This window comes from Leguminivora glycinivorella, chromosome 18 (assembly GCF_023078275.1).
Source record: "Leguminivora glycinivorella isolate SPB_JAAS2020 chromosome 18, LegGlyc_1.1, whole genome shotgun sequence".
NCBI lineage: Eukaryota > Metazoa > Arthropoda > Insecta > Lepidoptera > Tortricidae > Leguminivora > Leguminivora glycinivorella.
The window spans coordinates 15224742-15248066 of NC_062988.1; the positions used below are offsets into that span (position 1 = coordinate 15224742).

General features: G+C 37.7%; 1 protein-coding gene across 1 annotated transcript in view; it reads right to left on the reverse strand.

The window, feature by feature from the left end:
- Nucleotides 1-291: 291 nt before the first annotated feature.
- Nucleotides 292-23325, reverse strand: part of LOC125236190 — a 28831-nt gene continuing 5797 nt past the window's right edge. Inside the window, exons 2-3 of the mRNA XM_048142906.1 lie at nt 17959-17963; nt 292-303 (exon numbers count right to left, since the gene is read on the reverse strand). The gene's annotated coding sequence lies outside the window, so the exon portion shown is untranslated. The remainder of the gene's footprint in view (nt 304-17958; nt 17964-23325) is intronic.

Genomic DNA, 23325 nt, shown 5'->3' on the forward strand with positions numbered 1-23325 from the left:
AAAAAGTCACTTAGTCGGTATTTGCATTAATGGGACGATAGATTAAATATAAGAAGATCATACCATCCCATACATTAAAATGCGACCGCCTAAGAACGCGCATATACTACACCACACATAGATGGCGCCATAAAAAAAGTCTTGTGTACACAATATACATATATATTTTTTAAATGTACCTATTACCTTGTGTGATGAATAAACGATTATCTATCTATCATTTTTTTTACTGCATGACATACAACGGGTTTTATATATATTGTCCTAATTAGTAGAGCGGCGAGGGTCTCGGAAAAAGTTGATGTGACTGGAGAGTATACTGCTGACAAGTGGTATCGTTGTGATCGGTAGACTTTACTGAGTACGAAATAATGACTTGTCGCATTCTCAGACTGTGGGGGGGTTAACTACGACGTCACAAAGATCGCGGTCCCGGGATTCAATTTTTTACCAATTTGTCTAGAACCCCTTATCCAATTTTGAAAAATGAGGTGTCGATTGAAAGCGTATAACATGTTGATTAAGATTTGTTATAAGTCAAAAGTATAGGTTTGTTAGTTATTTTTTAATTAACAATAATGCAAAAAATACTTTTTTTTTACTCTCTTTTTTTATTTTTGTGACTCAAAAAGGCAATGAAAACGGCCACTTAGCTAAAAAATATGTTATATAAACCATTTAGCTACATTATTAAGCTATCTGTTGCTTTTGAAATTTCTACGATCGGATAATAAATAAGCAAACTACAAGCACATACCTGTAAGCGGGGAGTACCGCTTGACACGCGTTCCCATACATTCGGCGTCTACCAAATTACACCTCGCGCAAAATTCGTTTCAAGCAGATATACCTCTAATCTTATTCATCGTAACCTATCAATATTGGTATCATTTGAAAGTACAATTAAAGTCCTTTAAGAAACAATATCAACCATTTTCTTAAAATCAATAATCGCCAGTCTACGGTGGTTACAAAGAAAAAAAGCGGGGATTCAATTTGACTGGTTCCCTAGGTTTGATACCCTAGACGAGTTTAAAAGGGGAGGTAAAGGTGACAAATATGGGTTGTTCTCTGGCCTGAAAGCTACACAGAGGGCCAGGGGAAGAAAAACTAGGGTTTAAGTTTAGATTTAAGTTATTTTTTCTTTTATTTGTTGATTTTATTGTGTTTAATTTTTTTGTAATTTTATCAAGAATACACGCTGGTTTCTTTTTGTGAAAATGCCCTTTTTTATGAGAAAATCGATGAATTTCATGGCATTTTCCGATAGAGACTAAAATTAACTTTCAAATAAGGCCACATAGTCATACTTTTACTTATATAATATTAAGGGTAATAGCCCCGGCGGAGTAGTGCAAGCGGGACAGCAGTGTAGCAATCCATAGACCTGACTTCACTGGTTCCTCAGTGCCACACATAGTGTTACGAGGTGCCCTGCGCGCCCTGCTCTCTAATATGTGGGTCAATGATTTTTTTGACACTGAGTGTATTTGCAGAGCTGCATGTACTTAACAAGTGTACCCCAACAACTATTTCATATTTATAACGCATTATTAATAATAAATATGCTCTTAATGTTATCTTGACTTCTGTCGAATAATTATGTTCTGAGAAAAGTGGCTAAAAGTAATGATTATAATTACTAAAACATTAAAGGTAACTTCATTTTAGTGATTTAATGTGTATAACGACCGAAGTCTAATCGTTTTGATTTTAAGATTACTTTTTAATACCTACTGGGTCAAAAAAACCGCACCTCTAAGTCGTTTGAGTTCAAACGGTAGGTATTACTTGGTATTACCCTTAATATTATATAAGTAAAAGTATGTATATGTGGCCTTATTTGAAAGTTAATTTTAGTCTCTATCGGAAAATGCCATGAAATTCATCACATTTCTCATAAAAAAGTGAATTTTCAGCAAAAGAAACCAACGTGTATCCTTGATAAAATTACAAAAAAAATTAAACACAATAAAATCAACAAATAAAAGAAAAAATAACTTAAAACTAAACTTAAACCCTAGTTTTTTCTCCCCTGACCCTCTGTGTAGCTTTTAGGCCAGAGAACAACCCATATGTCACCTTTACCTCCCCTTTTAAACTCGTCTAGGGTATCAAACCTAGGAAACCAGCCAAATTCCATACCCACTTTTTTCCTTTGTAACCACCGCAGACTGGCGATTATTGATTTTAAGAAAATGATTCACATTGTTTCTTAAAGTACTTTAATTGTACTTTCAAATGATACCAATATTGATAGGTTACAATGAATAAGATTAGAGGTATATCTGCTTGAAACGAATTTTGCGCGAGGTGTAATTTGGTAGACGCCGAATGTATGGGAACGCGCGTCAAGCGGTACTCCCCGCCTACAGGTATGTGCTTGTAGTTTGCTTATTTATTATCCGATCGTAGAAATTTAAAAATCAACAGATAGCTTAATAATGTAGTTAAATGATTCATATAACATATTTTTTAACTAAGTGGCCGTTTTCATTGCTTTTTTGAGTCCAAAAAATCAAAAAAGAGAGTAAAAAAAAGTATTTTTTGCATTATTGTTAATTAAAAAATAACTAACAAACCTATACTTTTCACTTATAAGAAATCTTAATCAGCATGTTATACGCTTTCAATCGACACCTCATTTTTCAAAATTGGATAAGGGGTTCTAGACAAATTGGCAAAAAATTGAAACCCGGGACCGCGATCTTTGTGACGTCGTCGTCGTTAACCCCCCCACAGTCTGAGAATGCGACAAGTCATTATTTCGTACTCAGTAAAGTCTACCGATCACAACGATACCACTTGTCAGCAGTATACTCTCCAGTCACATCAACTTTTTCCGAGACCCTCTCGCCGCTCTACTAAATCATCGATTGTAGAAACTCCTAGATGTCAGGTATGTGACGTCATCAGTACCACTTTCCATTACGACAATATATGACTTAGTCTAGAGCCAATTTGGCCAAAAGTCGTCTCCTTCACGATTTTCGTCGACATCTTTTCTAAATACCTAAAACAGGTATGGATGTGTTCCTCGTTCTCTCCAGATTACGAATTGACCTGTTTTAGTTTAAGGAGGGGGGGACGGGTCGAGAAAAAGGGGAGAGATATCGTTTGAAAGATAATTAAACCTACTATAATGCTGGTGAACAAGCGGTACAAAGGTACGGATTGATCGCGGTCCAAAGGTCCATCTCTTTCAATATAATGGTATGTTTCATGAGAGTGTAAAGGATGGAAGGATTTTGCTTAAAACCTTCCGTCCAAAGTCGGCGGTCTCTCCGCCAGCTTGACTGCCAGGCTTAGTGCGAGAATAGGATATGTGTATCATATGCGAGCACTTAGACTCAAGTTACAAGCGACCGCATTTTTAGTTTAATGATGATATGAATATTACAATACAAGTGCGTAAAAAAGGAAGTTCGAATTTCCTTTTCGCACGTGTATCGTACGACGTTTTTTAGTACAGATGGCCCTCCGAAATTTCGACCTGACATATAATGAACCACTTCTCGCACTAGTGCGTAAAACACCATCTGTACTGAAAATGCTTATTCAACAAAATAAGACAATAATTCCATGATTTTATGAGTGACGGTCGCCTGCAATAACATGTTAGTCTTCAAAGGCCGCAAATGCTCTTATGGCATTACAAGTAAAAGGAGGTATCTTTGCGGGTCTCGTTGCATAATAGTACATTACGATACTTCTTCTTCTTCTAACTTAAGAGCTGTGCTCTTGTCGGTGGAGCAATCTCCAACTCGTCCGGTCTTCTGCCAACTCCTTCACCTTCTGGTACGACACGACCTGAACCTTTTCTTTAATTTGGGTGAAATAGTTTCTCCTGGGTCTTCCTCTTCCCCTCTTTCCTTCTACTTTTCCTTCTACGATGTTTTTGAGAAACAGGTCGTGTCGTAGCAGATGTCCAAACTTACATTACATTACGATACAAGTGCGTAAAAAAGGAAGTTCGAAACGTGTGGCGATAAATTAAAACACTACCGAAGGGAGTGTTTTAAATCGACACGAGTTGCGAATTTCCGTTTCGCATGTGTATCGTACGACGTTTTTCAGTACAGATGGCCTTCCGAAGTTTCGACCAGACATATAATGAACCACTTCTCGCACTAGTGCGTAAAAAGAACACCATCTACAGGGTGTAAACCTAATACAGGCGAACCTCTTAACGGTGGTGAGTGTAGGACATAAAAAATGGAATTAGATAACTTTTACATAAAATTGAAATATTTTTTTTATCCATACAAATTAATTCGGCCTGCAACGTAATGCAAACACACTCGCGTTAAACGCTCGTTGACAGTTGTCATTGATTGTCATCGCAACCACGTTTACAGTACATTGCTGCTGGGAAATTTTTCAAAAATTAATTATGGGCTGAAACTGAAGAGTAACTCAAAAACAACTCTTAATTAATGACAACAATATTGAATTATATGCCTGGTTTCATTTATCGCCCTTATTACGTTTACGCACTGTATACTAAAAAATATAATTATTATCATTGCAGGTGACTGTACTAAGTATGTTGTGGCGTTAAAGGTGTATCTTAAAGCAAATAAATATATTTCATTTCATTTCATCTTTATTCTATTATTTTATAGTCTTATTCTATTATTTTACTGCGGGTATTCTCTGCGTCATGAGATTTGTGCTTCTTGCAAATGGCTTGGCTTACATTTTTCACTATTGCTTGTGTTTTGAATTCAGACGGATCTGGAAACCTTGACTAAATCGTCAACGCTTCGTCATAGATTAAATATAAGAAGATCATACCATCCCATACATTAAAATACGACCGCCTAAGAACGCGCGTTCACTACACCACACATAGATGGCGCCACAAAAAAATGTCCTGTAGCTTTCGATTATACTTGTAGATGGCGATAAGAGTCACTTTTGACATAGATTTAGGCTCTAAAGTGACACTTAACGCCAATCTACAAATAATCGCTGGCAAAAAGGTTTTTTTTTTGGCGCCATCTATCTGTAGTGTAGTGTATGCGCTTTCTTAGGCGGTCGCATTTTAATCTATGGGATGGTATGATCTCGTTATATTTATTATATAGCTTCGTAAGCTTCTCCCTATCGCTCTTCTGTAGTGGTGCAACAGAGCCAGACTGAGTTTCAAACGCCACGAACCTACAGTCAATAACACCGTTGTGAATACAAAGTGCCAAAAACATGTATACACAAACGTGTGTACATGTAAAACATGTATAATGTAAAGGCAATAAAGTTCTTTATACATATTTACAGATGTGTTGTTGACTGTACTGTCAATGATGTCACCTGCGGCGTAATAATTTCGCTACCGCTCATGGCTTGGATTCAGACGGATCTGAATTGAATCTGGATTAATTTCATTGCCCACGTTCGCTGTCAGACGCGACTTAAATGGACACAAAACAGATGCCATTGTGCATATCAATGTCCTATATTCACTTTAATAACCTAAGCCGAGAACACCTAAAGGCATTTTTTACGTTTGAATGATTTACGGTTAGTTTCATTAGACTTAGGGCCCATTTAGACGGTACGAGAACTCGCATACGAGTTTTATTACATTGCGGTATTTGATGGCTGTGCTGACTGTATTTAACCTGCACAGCCCGCAACGTCTTTGCCTTTGGCTAGTCTGTGACCAAGAGTAAGCCCATTTAGTATTAAAAAAAAACTAAAATCGCATGCGAGTTTGCACGCCGTCTAAATCAGGCCTTAGGGTCGGTTACATCAAACCGTCTGCTACCGAATGTAGCCGTTAAATTGTTTGTATGGGAATTTCCATGGACTTCTGATGCGTGACGTTGATGTGTCTGTTAACTGTGGTTGATGCAACTAGCCCTTTTTTGACCGAGCCGAGATATAGGTCAGCAGTTCTCAAAAGTTTGTACATACATAGCCACGTCAGCAAATTTTAATTGATCCTATTTTGTTACCAACATTTAGTGATATAAGTCGACTTTCGTAAGATATAATACAAGATAATTGTTATAATGAAGAAAATAATAGATAGATACTAGAGAACCCTAATGAACAAATAAAATTTACTAAAATCTCAATTGTCTCAAAGAAAAAAGGAATTAAAAAACACATTTAACTTTTTCCTTAATTTTTGTACAAACTTTTCGAGAGCTGCTGAGGTACGAGTAGACATTCCGATATTCATGTTACCCGTGATCATATCATAATGCATGCGTCGGAATATCGAGAGCTCGACAAAAATGAAAAAGGTAATCATGGTCTCCAGTCAATATACTCGTAGGTCTAACACCAAAAGACGTCGAAATCAAAAGAGTAGTAGTATTAGCGTCAGTAACCGTTCACATTTTTAGGGTTCCGTAGTCAACCTAGGAACCCTTATAGTTTCGCCATGTCTGTGCGTCCGTCGGTCCGTCCGTCCCCGGATAATCTCAGTAACCGTTAGCACAAAGTGGTAAAAAACGTTTTATTAGGGTACCCTCCCCCCTCCCCTATACGTAAAATGGGGAGTATTTTTTTCATTTCAACCCTACCGTGTGATATATTGTTGGCTAGGTATTTAGAAAATATGAAAATAATCACAAAAGTAGAACTTTATAAAGACTCTATGAAAATCATTCTGAACTTGACAGGTTGAACCTTTTTTGAAAAAAAATACGGGAAACTACGGAAACCAACACTGAGCGTGGCCCGACACGCTCTTAGCCGGTTTTTTTTTTAATAAAAACATAAACTCATGACAGTATTTCTAAAGGTAGACAGAGCACATGAAACTGCCGAAGTTTCAGTACCACACCTTATCAATTAAAGGTTGAAAGAAAACGACATTGACGAAGAAAACGAAAAAAAAAGGTTGTTTTTCGTTGAACTCTTAAATATTTTTTCCTTCTTTTGGCTTCGCCGTGGTTAAAATCTTTCAGGTTTTTTTTGGGTATAGGGTGCATTGGGGTAATTTCGAAGCACAGAAATGCTCGGGTAATTTCGAAAGGGGAATTTTGATTATGATAGATATTATAATGGTGACTTTTATGTGACTTTCAAAATTACCCCAATGCACCCTACATAGAAAGCCACAAATATTTACTCAAAAACTACATTAGACGTTTCAGTTGCCCTCATCGCGCTTTTAGTATTGCTAGCAGCCTCATAAAAAATGACAAACAGCGAATTTAGATAACAATCTTTTAAACTGCTGTTTCGACTCTCGTGGTTTTCTAAACTTGTGCATTCGTTTTCCATATATAGGTATTGACTTCAAGCGACAAAGTAAATGCTTTTCGATGGGAGACACCGGAAATTTGATAAATAAACCTAAATCTGTCTCTTAAAGGAAAGGTTTGTTTATGTTTTTCACTATATAAGCACATGCTTACACAGTGAGACTTCTCACAAAAGTATATAAAACCTAAAAATAAGTGCTAAGCTGCGGAGTATTTAACGACTCCACAAATGCACTATAATGTCGCTTGCGCTTGCTTTTATTCGAGTCTGCTAGTCGCGAGAAGGAAAATTATTATTCATTTAACTTTTGTAAAAAGGAAACATCTTTGTAGAGTAGGATGTTGCTTATTTTATCAAAGTGAAAATGTTTTATGTTTCACCCCCTTGAATTGTTCTCTGGTACTGAGTGTTATCTGGTACAGAGATTGTTTATAGTTAGTCATCTACAATAATCTACAGGGTAAATAATTACACCTACACCAACCACTTAATTAGGGCTGTCAACGTCCATATAAAATGGTGGGTTAACCCTCGGGTTAACCCTTCATTTTCGTTGATGCAAGTGGCCCTTACATGTCAAACTGAGCAACTTTTACTACCAAAAGTCATGGAAACTTTAAAATTATTGAAATTAATTGACATTTTTACTGCCTTAATTTTATTTATTAACTTTATAAGTTGTTGTTGAAGTATAAATAAACTAACTTTATCGTCTACACCTAGGACATTTCGCGATAGAATTCAGCTTAGCTTAAGTGCACTCCCGTTATCCCGTTTAATGGACTAAAAACAGCGGCCATTTTGTCCGTAACCACCCGCTAATATCCAATCACCATTGGGTTAGCCAGTTGTCTATCTGGTAACCGATTTAATGAGTACCTACCATTTTGTTAGTGTGGAACGTTTAGGTATTTTGTGCGTAAGACTTATCATCATCAATCTCCTTGCGTTATCCCGGCATTTGCCACGGCTCATCGGAGCCTGGGGTTCCGCTTTGGTATCACCGCTGGATTAGCCACGTGTCTATTTGACAACCGATCATGTCCCATTACTAGGTATTGCAATCCAGCAGTATTTTCAATCCAGCTGGATTTTTTGCTGGATCGGCGCCAATCCAGCTGGATCCAGCAGGTAGAAAAAGCACAAAAAAAAAAATACTTTTTGCTCTACTACAGGGCTGTTATTACTAAAATTATTTAAAATAATGAAAAAAAGGATGAAAACGCGCAATTGTAAGCATAATTTATTTAAAAATAAAACTTAAAACGGTTCTCTTATTTATCGCCGAAAATTGTATGGCCGAATTTCACTTAACAACGCACGTTTCGCGGAATTTTATTCCGCCGAATGTTCATAAGCAATCCGAGTACAAACTCATTCAAATAATCTATTTAACATTCCACCCTTCATAATCAAAACAATCTAACTCCAAAATTTTAGTATAACAATAGAAATCCCCTCATACAATTATGCCGCACCAATACGCCCGAATTCATGGTTCAGTAGGCTTGTGTAGTTCACGAACTATGAACTGTTAGGAATAAAATCCCATCAATGACCGAAATGAACTGAATCTTTCCAGGCTCTGAGATTCGGTCTTTGCTCATTTAGTTCAGTATAGGATCGGCGAGTGCGAGCGGTTTGGATCGAGAACGAGTGTGTGACTGCGCCGACCGAGAGCGAGAGGTAATTAGCAGAGCAACAAAAAAACGTCAAATTTTCATATTAAACTTCGGTTACTTACAACCTTTGGGCCCGGAATGTTACTATATGTGGACTATTCGTATCATTTTGACACTATTTGGTTCCATTCGTTCTGATCTTTCCCACCGCAGTGGTCGCTGGTCTGGCTGAACTAAATGAACAAAAGACCTAAAAGAGCGAACTAGTTCGTGGGAGCGATTGAACGAGATCGGAGCGCTCCGATCAACGAACGAAACGGCACAAGCCTATGGTTCAGCCTTTGATCAATGCCGTTCAAGCTTAGAGCTGTGCTTTGATAGGCTAATGGATATTTTCTGCGTTTCATCTGATGCTAGAGGGATGCGGGATTGTAAATTGATTGACTATGTATACGCATTAAGTATAAAGCTTTTGACAAGAGAATAATCGTTGAGGCTTCGTCTAGGCCATTTGATATTGTCTCTAAACTTATTTTCATAAGTTAAAACTAAGTCCAATCAGCCATTTGATGGCCTCGTCCCTAACGCCGTGTCTTGCGTGGGCGACGGTCGCGCGACCGTCGCCGTCGCGTCTCATCGCATCGTCTACTTCCATATCGATAAGGTTTGATTTCGTATGCGTCGCATCGCCGTTGCGCGACCATCGCGCGACCGTCGCCCACGCAAGCCACGGCGTAAGGGTGATTAGGTCTTCTGGAGGTCCATTGGCTTAGCGCGTTACTAGGCAATCCTCTATTATGTGCTGGATTGTTTGTCCAGTTTCGATTGTACGTGAGGGGTCAATTCTCCATACAATCACTCTCGACTATTTCCTCCCTGGTTTTTGAAGATAGTGCAAAGATTTTTTCAGTACAGATTGTTATTATTTTTATCTGTGTCGGACCGTTTTGATTTTTTTAGTACTTTTATTTTTAAAGACGCTAGAGCCAATCAAAAATTTTCAAAAACGGCCTTTTTCATTATGGCGCAAAAACAGGTGTAATTCTCAAGATTGGTAACAAATAGCCAAAAAAACTAAACGGTCCGACACAGATTATTTCATTATTATTCAGATTCTCAAATTTCGTTCCGATTGATTAAGTATTGAAGGAGGAAATAGTCGAAAGCGAAACCTCGAATTTAAAGATTTTTTTGCAATATCTTTTAGTTGTTCTTAATGGAAATTTTTTTTCGGTAAATCTAGTTAATAACTAAAATTATATTATATTTAACTAAAATTACCAAATTGAAAGGCCCCCCTTTCCATTTTAGCATTTTCGCTCCTGTATCATCTTAACTTATGAATGTTTCTGTTTTTTGCCATACGACTAAATGAAACTTAATCTTTTTATCCTTTTAGGCAACATATGTGTCACTCGACCTACAATAAACGACTTTCGGCTTTTCATTCGGCGAAAACAACTTATCTTCAATTATATGAAACTCATGAAAACAGTGTTAAGTTACTTTTAGAAGACCGAATTCCTTTTTCTATTAAAAACTAAATCAACTTAAATTAAAGTAATATACTTTCAACGTAAAGCCGTAGCTAAATCATATTTCATGAAATGAGACCTTTGTATTAAATTCTCGCCCAGGAAAATAAATTAGGTTTCATTAGAGCCTATTATCCTTTCATACCTAAGGTTTCTTATAACTATCACTAATAAACATAGAGGAATAAGTAAGGGAAGACTTGTAACTCCTTACATCAGTAAATGCGGGTTATTTGTAGTGACATCTAGCGACAATCACGCGTCAAATAGCGTAAATTATCAGTACCACTACTCGATACTAGGTGTCAGCAGTGTCTCGTCTGCCAAAAAAAAATTGATTTAAACTTTTACGATTGTTACACATAATTATTCTTAAAGTCGGGATCCAAAGTTTCAGGAAGCCTAAGATCACCTAAGGACGTTATACCGTTTCAATCACCTGGCGTTTATAAAATTGATTGCAGTTGTGGTAGCTCCTACATTGGAGAAACTAAGCGCACCATAGAAGAAAGGGTAAAGGAGCACATCGCGGCTATGAGAAATCGTCAGGTCAACAAGTCTGCCGTGGCTGAACATTTGTTGGAGTCAGGACCAAACCACTGAATCGAACTACATGACCCTAAAGTCCTTTCCACGGAACGCCATTTCTACAGTAGAAAAGTGCGTAAAGCCATTGAAATAAAAAAAACATCGCAATTTCAATCAAATGTTGTGTGTCGACAGAGTAACATCCCTAGTGCGCAAACAGTTCAAGTTGATAATCAAAACCAAGTGCGGGTAGTTCGAAAAACTCGCGCGGCTGTCAGAAGGTGTTGATGTCATTTCAAGCCAGTCTTCTCCGAGACCACGGGGACAACGCCGTCCCTGAAATGTTGGAGGTCAGTTTAATATGTCATACGCAATTAAGTTCCGATTTTAAAAATAATTAAAAAAAATATATTAGAAAGGTTGTGGCAATTATTAGTCTGAGAATGCTAAATCTGAGAATGACCCTCTTCTGACTATTTCCTGATAGCATCACGGGCTCGGTAATTCTCACTGACACACTATCGAAATATACCCTGCCCTGTACACTGTTATGTGTTAGCGCCATAACGGCAGCACTAGGCTGACGCACATAACGCAGCGCTGACTCTCCGTGCGCGGCGCTGATAACGCGCGTCAACAGACTATAAACTGATACACACGGGTTTGAAGAGTAGCGAATATTGTAGAAATATGAATAAACTTCTTATATTATGAGAAAGGACAGCAAATTTAATGACATTATATCTGTCACTCGTTTGTGTATTTCATCAAGTCTTAAAGTGAAATTAGATGGAGCCTCAAAAGTACCATAAATTATAAACCAACCATAAACTCCATACCATAAACTTTTGCCATCAAATGATGTTTTTCTCACACACTCTATACGTTTTTCCAAAATTTGTAAACGACAATCTACATTAATTTAATCAAGGGAAGGTCGTCTAAGACTATTTCCTGGTAGCATCACGGGATCTGGTAATTCTCACTGACCCACTATCAAAATACACCCTGTATATTATACAGTTAAGTGTTAGCGCCATAACGGCAGCACTAGGCTGACGCACATAACGCAGCGCCGACTCTCCGTGGGTGGCGCTGATAACGCGCGTCAACAGACATAAACTGATACACACAGGTCTGGAGAATGACGAATGTTACAAATATTCTAATACTCTTGGATATTTATAAATATGCAACATAGTCCATGTATTGTTTTAGTTGCATTATTAACTTTTTGACAAGCAGTAGGCCTAGCATATGATTCCCGCGAGAACATGTCGCCACGAGATAGATCAAACATCTTCTTCTAACTGTATTAATGACATAAGGACGGCTAGTCCATCTCGCGGCGACATACTCTCGCGGCAATCATGTGCTACCTGCAGAAACGTCTGCAACCGATATATCTGCGATCGTCTGCAATATGACTTGGAACTCCGTAGGAAGTAGGTAGATTCCCTAAACGGCTCTAGTCTGCCAAAAATCGCTCGTTAGTATGAAGATGCTTACGCGTCGTGATCGCTGAACGCATCTGTACACATACAGACATACATACATATAATCACGCCTGTATCCCATAAAGGGGTAGGCAGAGAACATGAACTAATAAGTTTCAGTGCCACTCTTGGCAAAAAGGGGTTGTAAGAAATCCAAAATTGTGACATTGCAGTGACAGGTTGCCAGCCTCTCGCCTACGCCACAATTGTACAATTGTATTGTATTGTTGTGTTATTTTTTGTACACATGATCATACTAACGATATGTTTTAGACCGGCGAAAGCAGATGCCGCGTCGATGAGTTTGGGGAGACCCTAATGGTCTTATCGAAGATGTCGCTACAGGTCTCATTGGTCTATTTAGTGGAAAATTTCGCTGCCTTAGTTGAAGTATTGGTGTTTAGTTGGTAGAGCACTGGAGTGTCAAGTCTCACCCAAGGCAGACATTTTTCCACTTTTAAATTAATTCAACTAAGTTTTTAGTTCTATTATAGTCTCTTAAGTGTATTCGTCAAGTAAAACAAAATTTGATGTAACTACAAAAGTAATAAATTATCTAACAAAATATGCTTTTATAAAATTACAAAGTGCCAAAAACTGTTTTATTTTACTATTTTCCATCAAGTGTTAATCGAAACTGTGGTGGTCTTAAAAAGTATTATCCACCAAATACCCCAATGTCTATTAGACAGTGAAAATGTTTGTAGGTACTTGTATACATTTTTGTTGATACTCATCCTTCAGTTCCGTGTGTCCATGAACAACTAAACCGTTACTTACATCCAACGTTCATTAGCATATTGCTGACACGATTATAATTATTTAACGCGCAGGTTACAAGATTTATCGAACACTTGTTAGTGTGTGACTTCGACTAATAACTACACAGTCTAGCTCGATAAGGAACAGGATGCGTAGCCAAATGCACAAACGCTAACGATAATATCGTTATCATAGCTAGCTATCTCTGTCGCTCTTCCGTATTGGCACGACAGAGTCAGACTGTGTTTCGATTGGCATCTGGCGTCAACGATTTTCATTTCGGCTAGGTCGGCAGGAGATTTAAGCGGCAATTACACTGTATCATTCGCCGCATGAAAACAATGTCGGTTGCCTAGCAACCTCATACTTTCCTGTAGGTGACCGCATTAGGTGAACGTCGCAGTGTAATTGCGCCCTTACCCTTAGAACTCTAGGGTAAAAACAAAAACTTTACACGCCAAGGTCAGATTTTGGGTAACCGAGTGGATCTTGCTCAGCATCATGGACTATCAGCCTACCAATTTTTATCCAAATCGGAGACGTGATCCAAATGTACAAACTTAACGGGAATAGCTCAGAAAATCTCTTCATCGCCTGAGGCTTCAATCAGAATTTGGTGTTTTAATACAACTTAATTCTAAGAGTATTCCAGGAAATCCTGCCATTTAATCTCAGAGTAATCTTTGGTCCAATTTCGTTAAATTGGACTTGATATAGAAATATTGTCTTAATATTTATGGAGCTGATAAACGATGCTGAGACAAAAATATTATTTTTAATTTTTCCCACTCCCGAACTTCCATTCGTCATTTACAAGATCGTGCATAGATCTTTAAAACCCTACATAAAAGTCTATTCCCCAAAGCCAGCGTCTGCCGGCTTTCCGCGCATGCGCGCAGTAAAAAACGCAGTGTTTGGCTCTGTAACCATGGCAACGCATTGTTAATAATAACGATACCGCGCGGGAAGGCTTTGACAGTGCAAACGTTTGCGTCAAAATACAGCAAACAGTGTATTTCACCAAAGTTATTCAAGTAAACTATTAAAAACTAAGTGCATGGTCGTAGAATAACTATTGTATGCAACGGTGTTTAACTGAGTCAAAAATTACTCGTGGCGACTTAATAATAATTTTTGGCTTCACCTGAAATTGTTACCCACGCCACTCGTCTTTTTTGATCTCCCTTTAAACGCCTGTTGCATAAAATACTATTAAAGATAAAACATTATGGTCACTCGAGCCACTCCAACAGCCCTTTGACAATTCTGAATAAAAAAACTGTTGCCAATTTATCTTGGACGGACTCTATTGACTGTTTCATCAAAAGAAAAAAAATATTTACTCGTAAGGTGAAATACCCCATAATGGACGGTGATGCCATTATGGACAAAAAAACACAAATCCTTAAAAATAAGTATCTAAAATTAGTTTCTAAAAACTGACGGCTATGTACCATAAACTAGAGTTATAGAGCTGTTTCATTTTGAAGTTTCAATTAATTCGGTTATTTCTGAAGGATTTGGCGACAAGATAAAATTCATCAGTTTACTGAAAAAAATATCAAGACGAATCCTTAGTAATGTTGCTAAGAGAGTTGAGTTCATGTATAAAATAATAAAAAAATAATACTCTGTGTAAACTGGAATGCGTTTTACTTACTGCATTAGGCATGAGATAAGGTATAAAACATACTAGTTTGTTGCTCCAAAGATATAAAGAAATGGCGTTATTTTGCGAGTATCCATTACTGGAACCGAAAAACTGCCTACCTCCTATGATGGACAAGGAACAATTTACAAAACCAAAATTTACAAGAAACAATCCTATGTTAAAATAACTCAAACTAATTGTATTTATGGTATATAATATTGACTCATTGAGTATCAGTTGGCTTTAAAAGTAAAATTTTAAACTTATTTCACTGTCCATAATGGGGGATCCATTACTGGAGAACTGCCGTCCATAATTGGAGAAAAAACACCTATTTTTAATTTGTTAACTATGAAGAAACCAATAGGAGTATCCATTCTGCAATACGCTTGAAATGTAAAAGAAGGATAGGACATTCAAGATTTAACACGCTTAGCGGTAGAATTTTTACATTTATGAGTGAAATATCAAAAACAGGCGAAAATTTTTCTTAAACTGTCCATGATTGGGTCCGTTACCTTAGTACGCAGTAAAACTGTAATTTTAATTAAGTAGTTTAAGTACAGATTAATAATAATTTCTAAAAATTATATCAATTTCAAATTCAAACTGAACTTTTACGATATAACAAATTTACACACAGTGATTATTTTAAATAGAATCACAGTTTCCAATTCACTGGGTAGCAAAATACATTTTATTTATCATAATAATAGAACTAAAATATAATTATTTACGGCTGGCTGATTTTCTATAACAATCAAATATATGAACAATACCTACTAAAAGTATTTAATAATGAGCCTTTTGGCGATGAGGCAGTAAAATATGTAAGGGCCACTTGCACGAACTAGGGTTAAGCCAACTAACACCGGGTTAACCGCTAACACGGGGTTAAACTAATAATTTGTGTTGCACCATTAAAGTTTAGGGTTTAACTCTGGGTTAAATTGTTAAATATTTAACCCGCCGACGACGCAGGGTTAAATCGCTAACTCTGGGTTAGTACTAGTAAAATGGCGCACAATTTGGAAATTTCTTTGACCTGTTGTCGGAGAGAACAAATAAATATGATCAACGACTTATTATTATTTTCTGACGACGATGAAGAAACCATGTCGTGGCGTAAAAGAGATAGACATACATTTCCATTCATCATTCGTTCTTTAATATTTGGCTGGTTTATAGAACGGATTGAAAAAGTAATAATGTTGCCAGCTTAAAATAAAAAAAAAACTGTCGGGTTAGCTAACCCTAAGTTAGTTTTCAATGGTGCAACAAAAGATCGGGGTTAAAATTTTAACGAGTTAACCCCGGGTTTATTAACCCACTATTTATTTAGTTAACCCCTTGTTCCGTGCAAGTGGCCCTTAGTATGTTTTGCATGTTAGGTATTAGCGGTAAGGTAAGTTGAAAAGGAAAAACAGAAACACATTTTTTACTTAAGTAAGTTGTTTAGTGTGTAAATGAATAAAATTTACTACTATAAAATATGAATCTTAGTGTACTACAGTTGTTATATTCGGCCCCCATTTGCATGTCTTTGTATTTTTGGTAACTTTCTTCATAATACTGTTTCCATATTTCACTTAATTCAGTTCAATCACATTTTTATAGTGTCCAGATTATCTACCCAAGCTTTGGCATTTAATTTTATTGCAAACCGTTGTTCCAATTTAATATGTACATTTCAAATAACATCATAAATTATTATGGTACGAGTAATCGCAAGTTTGACAGTGTGCTCACAGCTTACAACGTAGGTATGTGACGTTCTCAATTAAAATGTACCACAGTGTCGATTGCCATAAGAACTTTTGTTTCTTTGAAACGCGCCCATATGTCAAACGACAATGTGGTATCCTTTGCTCGAGAATGTCACATTATTAAATCGATAAGATTAAATGCATAATTTATGATATACAAGTGGCTATGAAAATGTGATATATGATAAGATAATAAAATAATAAATAAACATTGCATATGAAGCACGATTGTTCTAAACTGATTTGCATCGCGCGTCGTTTTCGACGATTACCCGTTCTATAATCACTTGAGCTCCTTGATCCTTATCACTGTCATCGTTGCAGGAACATCCTTTATTTCCTTCTTTAGAGCCTTTTCTTCCACATTTACGTCGGCACCGGTCCCCTGAACAGCAATCAGGTCCCTCCGTGGGCCCATCGCGTTCAGGTCTACCATGATGATGATTTCCGTGTCTGTGACATCCACGACCCCATGGACCACGTCCAAAAGGTCCATCCCGGAGTCTAGGTGGTCCATAAGGTCCATGCTCAGGACTGCCAGGTCGATCACCGCCGCGTCTGTGACATCCACGACCCCATGGGCATCCAGGTAGTCCACGTGGTCCATCTCGCTCGGGACTGCCAGGTTGATCACAGCGTCTGTGGCATCTGCGACCACAAGGACCTTCCATTGGGCATCCCAGGTCCAGAAGGCGCATCACGCTCAGGGCTGCCTGGCCGGTCTTCGCCTCCGCGTCTGTGGCAACCTTTTCCCCATTGACCGAAGCCTCTGCATCCATGTCCATCCATAGGCCCTGCCTCAAAAGAGCATGGACCTTTCTTGTGATGTCCAGGGCCGGGAGGGCCTTCCGTTCTTTTGCGATGTTCACTGCACTTACACTCATTAGATCCGAAAGGTGTTAATAAGGGTCCCATCATCCAAGGTCCGAAGTGGCCACGAGGTCCGTGATGACCGTGATGACCAGATCCATGGTGTCCAAACCGTCCGAACGGATGATGCCTGAAGTGATGGTGATGACGCATAGGCCCGAAGCCGAAAAAATCACACTCTGGGGGACCTCTCATATTTTACTTGTATTGTTATCAACGTAAGTATCTGATGTATAAAATCATGCACAACAGTACGTCAGCGCTGCTGGAGGTAGAATGTGGTTTCGCGCCGCCGCGAGAGCCTTTTATTGTAAAAGATTACTCAATAGTTGCTCAATTTGTGAAATGGGCGTGAAATTGTTTCGAAAATTGTGAAATTACTTAAAATATTGTGCAATTTTACAGAAAACTGCGAAATATGTTGTAATTTGGAGTATATTTTCACAGAATTGAGAAATTCAAATGAAACTTATTTAAAATTAGGAAAATAATAGACAAAAGGAGTCACCGTATGAGCATTTATGACTAACTAGCTTTTGCCCGCGGCTTCGCACGCGTTCGAAAGAGACAAAAAGTAGGCTATATCACTCTCCATCCCTTCAACTATCTCCACTTAAAAAATCACGTTAATTCGTCGGTCCGTTTTGCCGTGAAAGACGGACAAACAAACAGACACATACACTTTCCCATTTATAATATTAGTATGGATTATTTATGTGTCTCGCGACAGTACGTACGTTTATTTAAGTGTGGTAAAACCAAAAGGCCTTGGAATGAAAGACCCAAAACTCTTTTTTGGCTAGAAAAAAAAATTTGGCATCAGCTTGCCCCTTTGTAGCAATATGTAAATTCGCACGTAAGTATACAGGGAAGCAACATATCGAACCTGGAAAAACGTAGGCCATTTGTAAGCAAACCACTTTGATGCATCTATGTTATGATCAAAACTTCACAATAAATTATTATCTGCATAAGTTTCTCTGTGGTTTAGTGTGTGTTGCTACAATCTGATGGCAGAATATCGACCTAATATTCCCTACTGCCTACAGGAAGTATACTTATTAATTGTTATTTGTATAGCGCATTGATTTATATCGCGTGTAATATATATCGCTCCCAAGAGAGAGCACACAACGCAAAGTTACAAGCCTTTCGTACAATATATACATATATGAGCTAGGCTGATGGTAAGCGTTTTGCACACTGTTATTGCTATACCAACAGCGCTTAAAATAAAAAATAAAAATACCACAAACACACAGTCACACCAGTTAAAGAGCGGTTAAATATCTAGGTACCTAACTAATAAAATAAACTAAAACAGAAGAGAGATAGGAGATACGCACGAAGGTCAGCGATTGTGACAATACTGACAATAGGCTAGTTTCCTACTAGTCAAATCAGCGTCTTTATAAGAAATGTCAAAACGATTTGCTAATATGGAAATACTATGAAATACTGAGGGGTGACGTCACGGTCAATTCATTTACTTTACGTCTATATATCTTTGACTTATTAAATGGAAATTACGTTTAAACATAACTACTGTCCATATTTTTCTTCAAATTGTGGTGCTTTATTTCGTGCACTGCATAAAATATTTTTTAATACAGTTGCTCAAAAAGTGCCCGTTTTTTGGCTGTTTAGCGTGCGAGAAGTTGTATTTTACGAACTAGTGCGTAAAAAGTATATACGTTCCATTTTACGACTACTTACCGAACTGTTTTCATATTAGTCTAGTTTACTAAGACAGAATAAAACTATAAACATACTATTAAGTGATTAATATTTAAAACGTTAATATTTCATATGTAATTGTTTACTTTTAGTTATACTAAACATAATTTATAAAATGGTTTATACTTTGAAAAATCGGTCATAATGAGTCGTGTAAACAGAACATGATTGGAACGAAACGCGTCTTCTACTGTCAAAGTAGAGGCGTCTACCATGTTTTAACTTAATGCACGTTCAAAAAACCTCAATATGTTACGCGATTTGTCATAATTATTTTACGTTATTTGCAATACGTCGGGGCATAAATGGATCGATTAAATTAAAATGTAGTTGTACATTAAACAATCGTCCCAAATCGTAAATGTTTATGTTTTTATGGCGCCCAATGAAATAAATTATGTTAGATGAATAGCAAACTCGAAAATATGCACGCAAGTTTAAAAGCTTCAAAAATACGCCTTTGAATTGTCAAATAATCCGTCAATGTCCATGGGAAAATTGATAGTTCGGATTGTTTTATTTCGTTGTAAGTAAGTAGTAGTGTTTTTTCGCAACTGTATTAAAAAACGTCGTTCGTCACACGTGCGAGAATGTCTTTCTTCACTCGTCCCGAGATTTGCCACTCGCGTGCCGCTCGTGGCAAAATGTCTCGGGGCTCGTGAAGTAATGACATACTTCTCGCACTTATAACGAAATGTACTATTATTTTAAGTATAGGAAACTATAGCCTTTTATTAGGTAGGTAACCTGGTCCGAAAGGTAGTCTGGCTCTGTCGCGCCAATCCGCAAGAGCAATAGAGATAGATATCTACGAGAGTTTCGTTTCGTGAGCGTTTGTGCCATTCGGGTACGTATCCTGGCTTCTGACGTCAACACTACGTCTATAACATTTTTATATTAAAGGAAACTGTTACTGGTGAATTCTCAATATAACTTGAGACTCCAGTGCCGTTACAAGATGTAATAGTCTGTCGGTAGATGGCGCTAGACGTCACCCCAAGACGTGTGTACAAAAAGGAAAGGCATGGAAAGATTTGCGAAGTCCGGCGTGGCTTCCGTAGCTCAATTGGTAAGAGCATCGCACGGATTGCAAAAATGGTGCGGGTTCAAGTCCCGCCGGAAGCGTAAAATTTTTCCATTTTTTCCTTTAATATAAAAATGTTAAGAATCGTTAGCAGACGTTTCTGCTTAATAAAAATTAACTACGTCTATAGTTCTGTGGGCCTAGTGAAAAAGGGTATAACTCAAATTGACTCGGTGAAAAAGGGCGCAAGTCCCACCTCGGACTTGTGACCTTTTTCACCGAGTCAATTTGAGTTATACCCTTTTTCACTAGGCCCACAGAGTCATTATTTCACATACACGAGTCATTATATTGACAAGGTCAACGACCGTTGGTGTTCTAATATCGGTACTCATACTGCGCTATTCGGATCCGGAAGACACGCTAATGGCTGTCGACAGGCTAAACGAAGACCTAAATCGTATAGCTATCTGGTCAAAAACTAATAGTTTAGTGCTCAACCCCACAAAATCTAAGTGTTTGGTGTTAGGTTCAAAAAAACAAATTAACCGAATCAATGCTTCAAACCCGAACGTAAACATTATGGGCCAAAATGTGGACATGGTGGTGGAAGCCCGCAACCTAGGAATCCTTATGGATAGCTCATTGCAGTTCGAAAACCACGTCATTGAAACAATTAGAAACTGCTTTTACAGATTAACTGTTCTCTACAGAGTGCGAAACTATCTTAGTGTGGATATTCGTGTGAAGCTATGTGATACTCTTATCTTGTCCAAACTTAATTATGCAGATATAGTATATGGGAACTGTTTGCTAGCACGTACCAAAAGAGTTATTCAACGACTGCAAAATGCCTGCGCACGCTTTTGTTTCCCAATTCCACCTCGGTCACATATAAGCCCATATCTAAATACTAATAAACTTTTAAACATGAATAGTCGACGTACACTACATTTTGCTACGCTCCTCTTTGGTATATGCAATAGTAAAAAACCGGTGTATTTATTCGAGAAATTGAACATTAACATACATATTAGACGTGGTATCAGACTGTTATGCCCAAGGCACAGAACCGCAGCATTTCGTGGTAGCTTTCGTTACGCTGCCACAAAGTGCTGGAATAATCTTCCACCACCAATTCGAGAGAGTAAAACTATTGGTTCCTTTAAATCAAAACTGAAAGCGTTCCTAATGGACCAACAAAAGTTTGCTGCATGAAATTTTAAACGTAGTAAAAGCCTTCTGCTCTGTATTGTTTTTCCGGACTCAATTCACGTATTTGCTACTTATTGCATTGCCTATTATGTATTCTTGTATTTTGTAGTTATTTACTAACCAAATAAGACATAGTATATATTTATAATATTATTTATTTACGTCGTCAGTGCCGTTCAGTTCAGTGTGCTGTCCCGCAAACCCCGCTGGCTCCACAGAAAACCAGCGCCGTTGACCACGCTAGCCGTGTCATCTGCAATGCTGAGTGGAGACCATTTTAGGCCTCACATCGTTATTACTACTTTTTACCTTGTGCAACTTTTTGTCCTATTTTATCTATTGATGTTTGATGTGTTTATCCTACTTTATTAATTGATTTGTACTTACTGATGTGTTGCCTGAATAAATGAGTTCTATTCTATTCTATTCTATTCTATATTCGAGCTACGCTTCTACTTAAGATAAGAGTCACTGTGACAGGATATCGATCTGTCAGTGTTGAGCGACATTTTTTTTAATACGAATAAGTACGTCATTTTAAACAGTGGCACATTCTATCCTATAGTACCTAAAGCACAGTATAATAAAGAGTACTATCGTACAGTATGGCCACTCCCGCTCCTCGCTGAAAGTGCCGCCCACCCCCTCTCGGTTACCTCACAGTTACCGCCTGTCAAAATCGCGAACAGTCGGCCTGTCATATCTCACTCATACAAGCATGGTACGCGTTCACCTACACGAGATTAGACTGTGTGCTAGGAACGCGTCTCTTTCATATATTTGATCGCCAGTGTCCGAGGTGTGCCCAAAGCTTAAATCTATATTTCTGGAAAAATCAGGGCATCTGAACCACTACATATGTCCGTATTTTTTTTTATATATAAGTATCTGTCTTATTTCGAATTTTAATTTAAATATATCAGTGCGATTACTTAAAAACACAAATCAAAATATTTCGTAAAATAATTTACAACAATGCCAGGAGTGACGTTTTTGTGTGAACAAACGTCTCTTTGTATCCTGTCTCAATCGAGCCATGTCTTATCAATACGTATACTTACCTTGAATCGGGCGGCTATAAATAGAAATAAACTGATACGCTTGACCTTGAGGCTATCAGCTGATGCGTTCTATACGTATGGCGTACTTATGACGTAATGTTTTGTCACAAAAAACAACTGTATTCGGATATAGGTTTTTAACCCCCGACGAAATAACCTAACCACAAAATTAAAATTTTGAAAAAACCCCCGACCGCGACCTAGTGGGCCGATTTTCATGAAACATGGCTAAGAACACTCCCGACTAAGTCAGCTTTCAGACAAAAAAAACTAAATCAAAATCGGTTCATCCGTTCGAGAGCTACGATGCCACAGACAGACAGACAGACAGAGAGACATACACACAGACAGACACGTCAAACTTATAACACCCCTTCGTTTTGCGTCGGGGGTTAAAAACGACAGGCTGTTATATATTCAGGGTGTTACTAATTTTAATATGTGTTCTCTATTCGAACACGTCACTCACACATACAACAGGTGACTTTCTTAAGTTTTTCACCCATATAAGTTTGACGTGTCAGACTGTCTGTCTGTTTGTGTGTGTCAGTCTGTGGCATCGTAGCTCCCGAACAGATGAACCGATTTAGATTTTTTTTTGTTTGTAAGCTGAATTAGTCGGGAGTGTTCTTAAACATGTTGTATGAAAATCGGTCCACTATGTCGCGGTCGGGTTTTTTTCAAAATTCTAAATTTGTGGTTAGGTTAGTATTTTCATAAATTTTTACTAAATAGTTTTTTCATTTTAAAAACCTTCGTTGAGGCCCGATCATAAGAATTATCAATATCAATCTACAGCAACGTTTAATTAATTTTGTAAAATCGGCATCAATA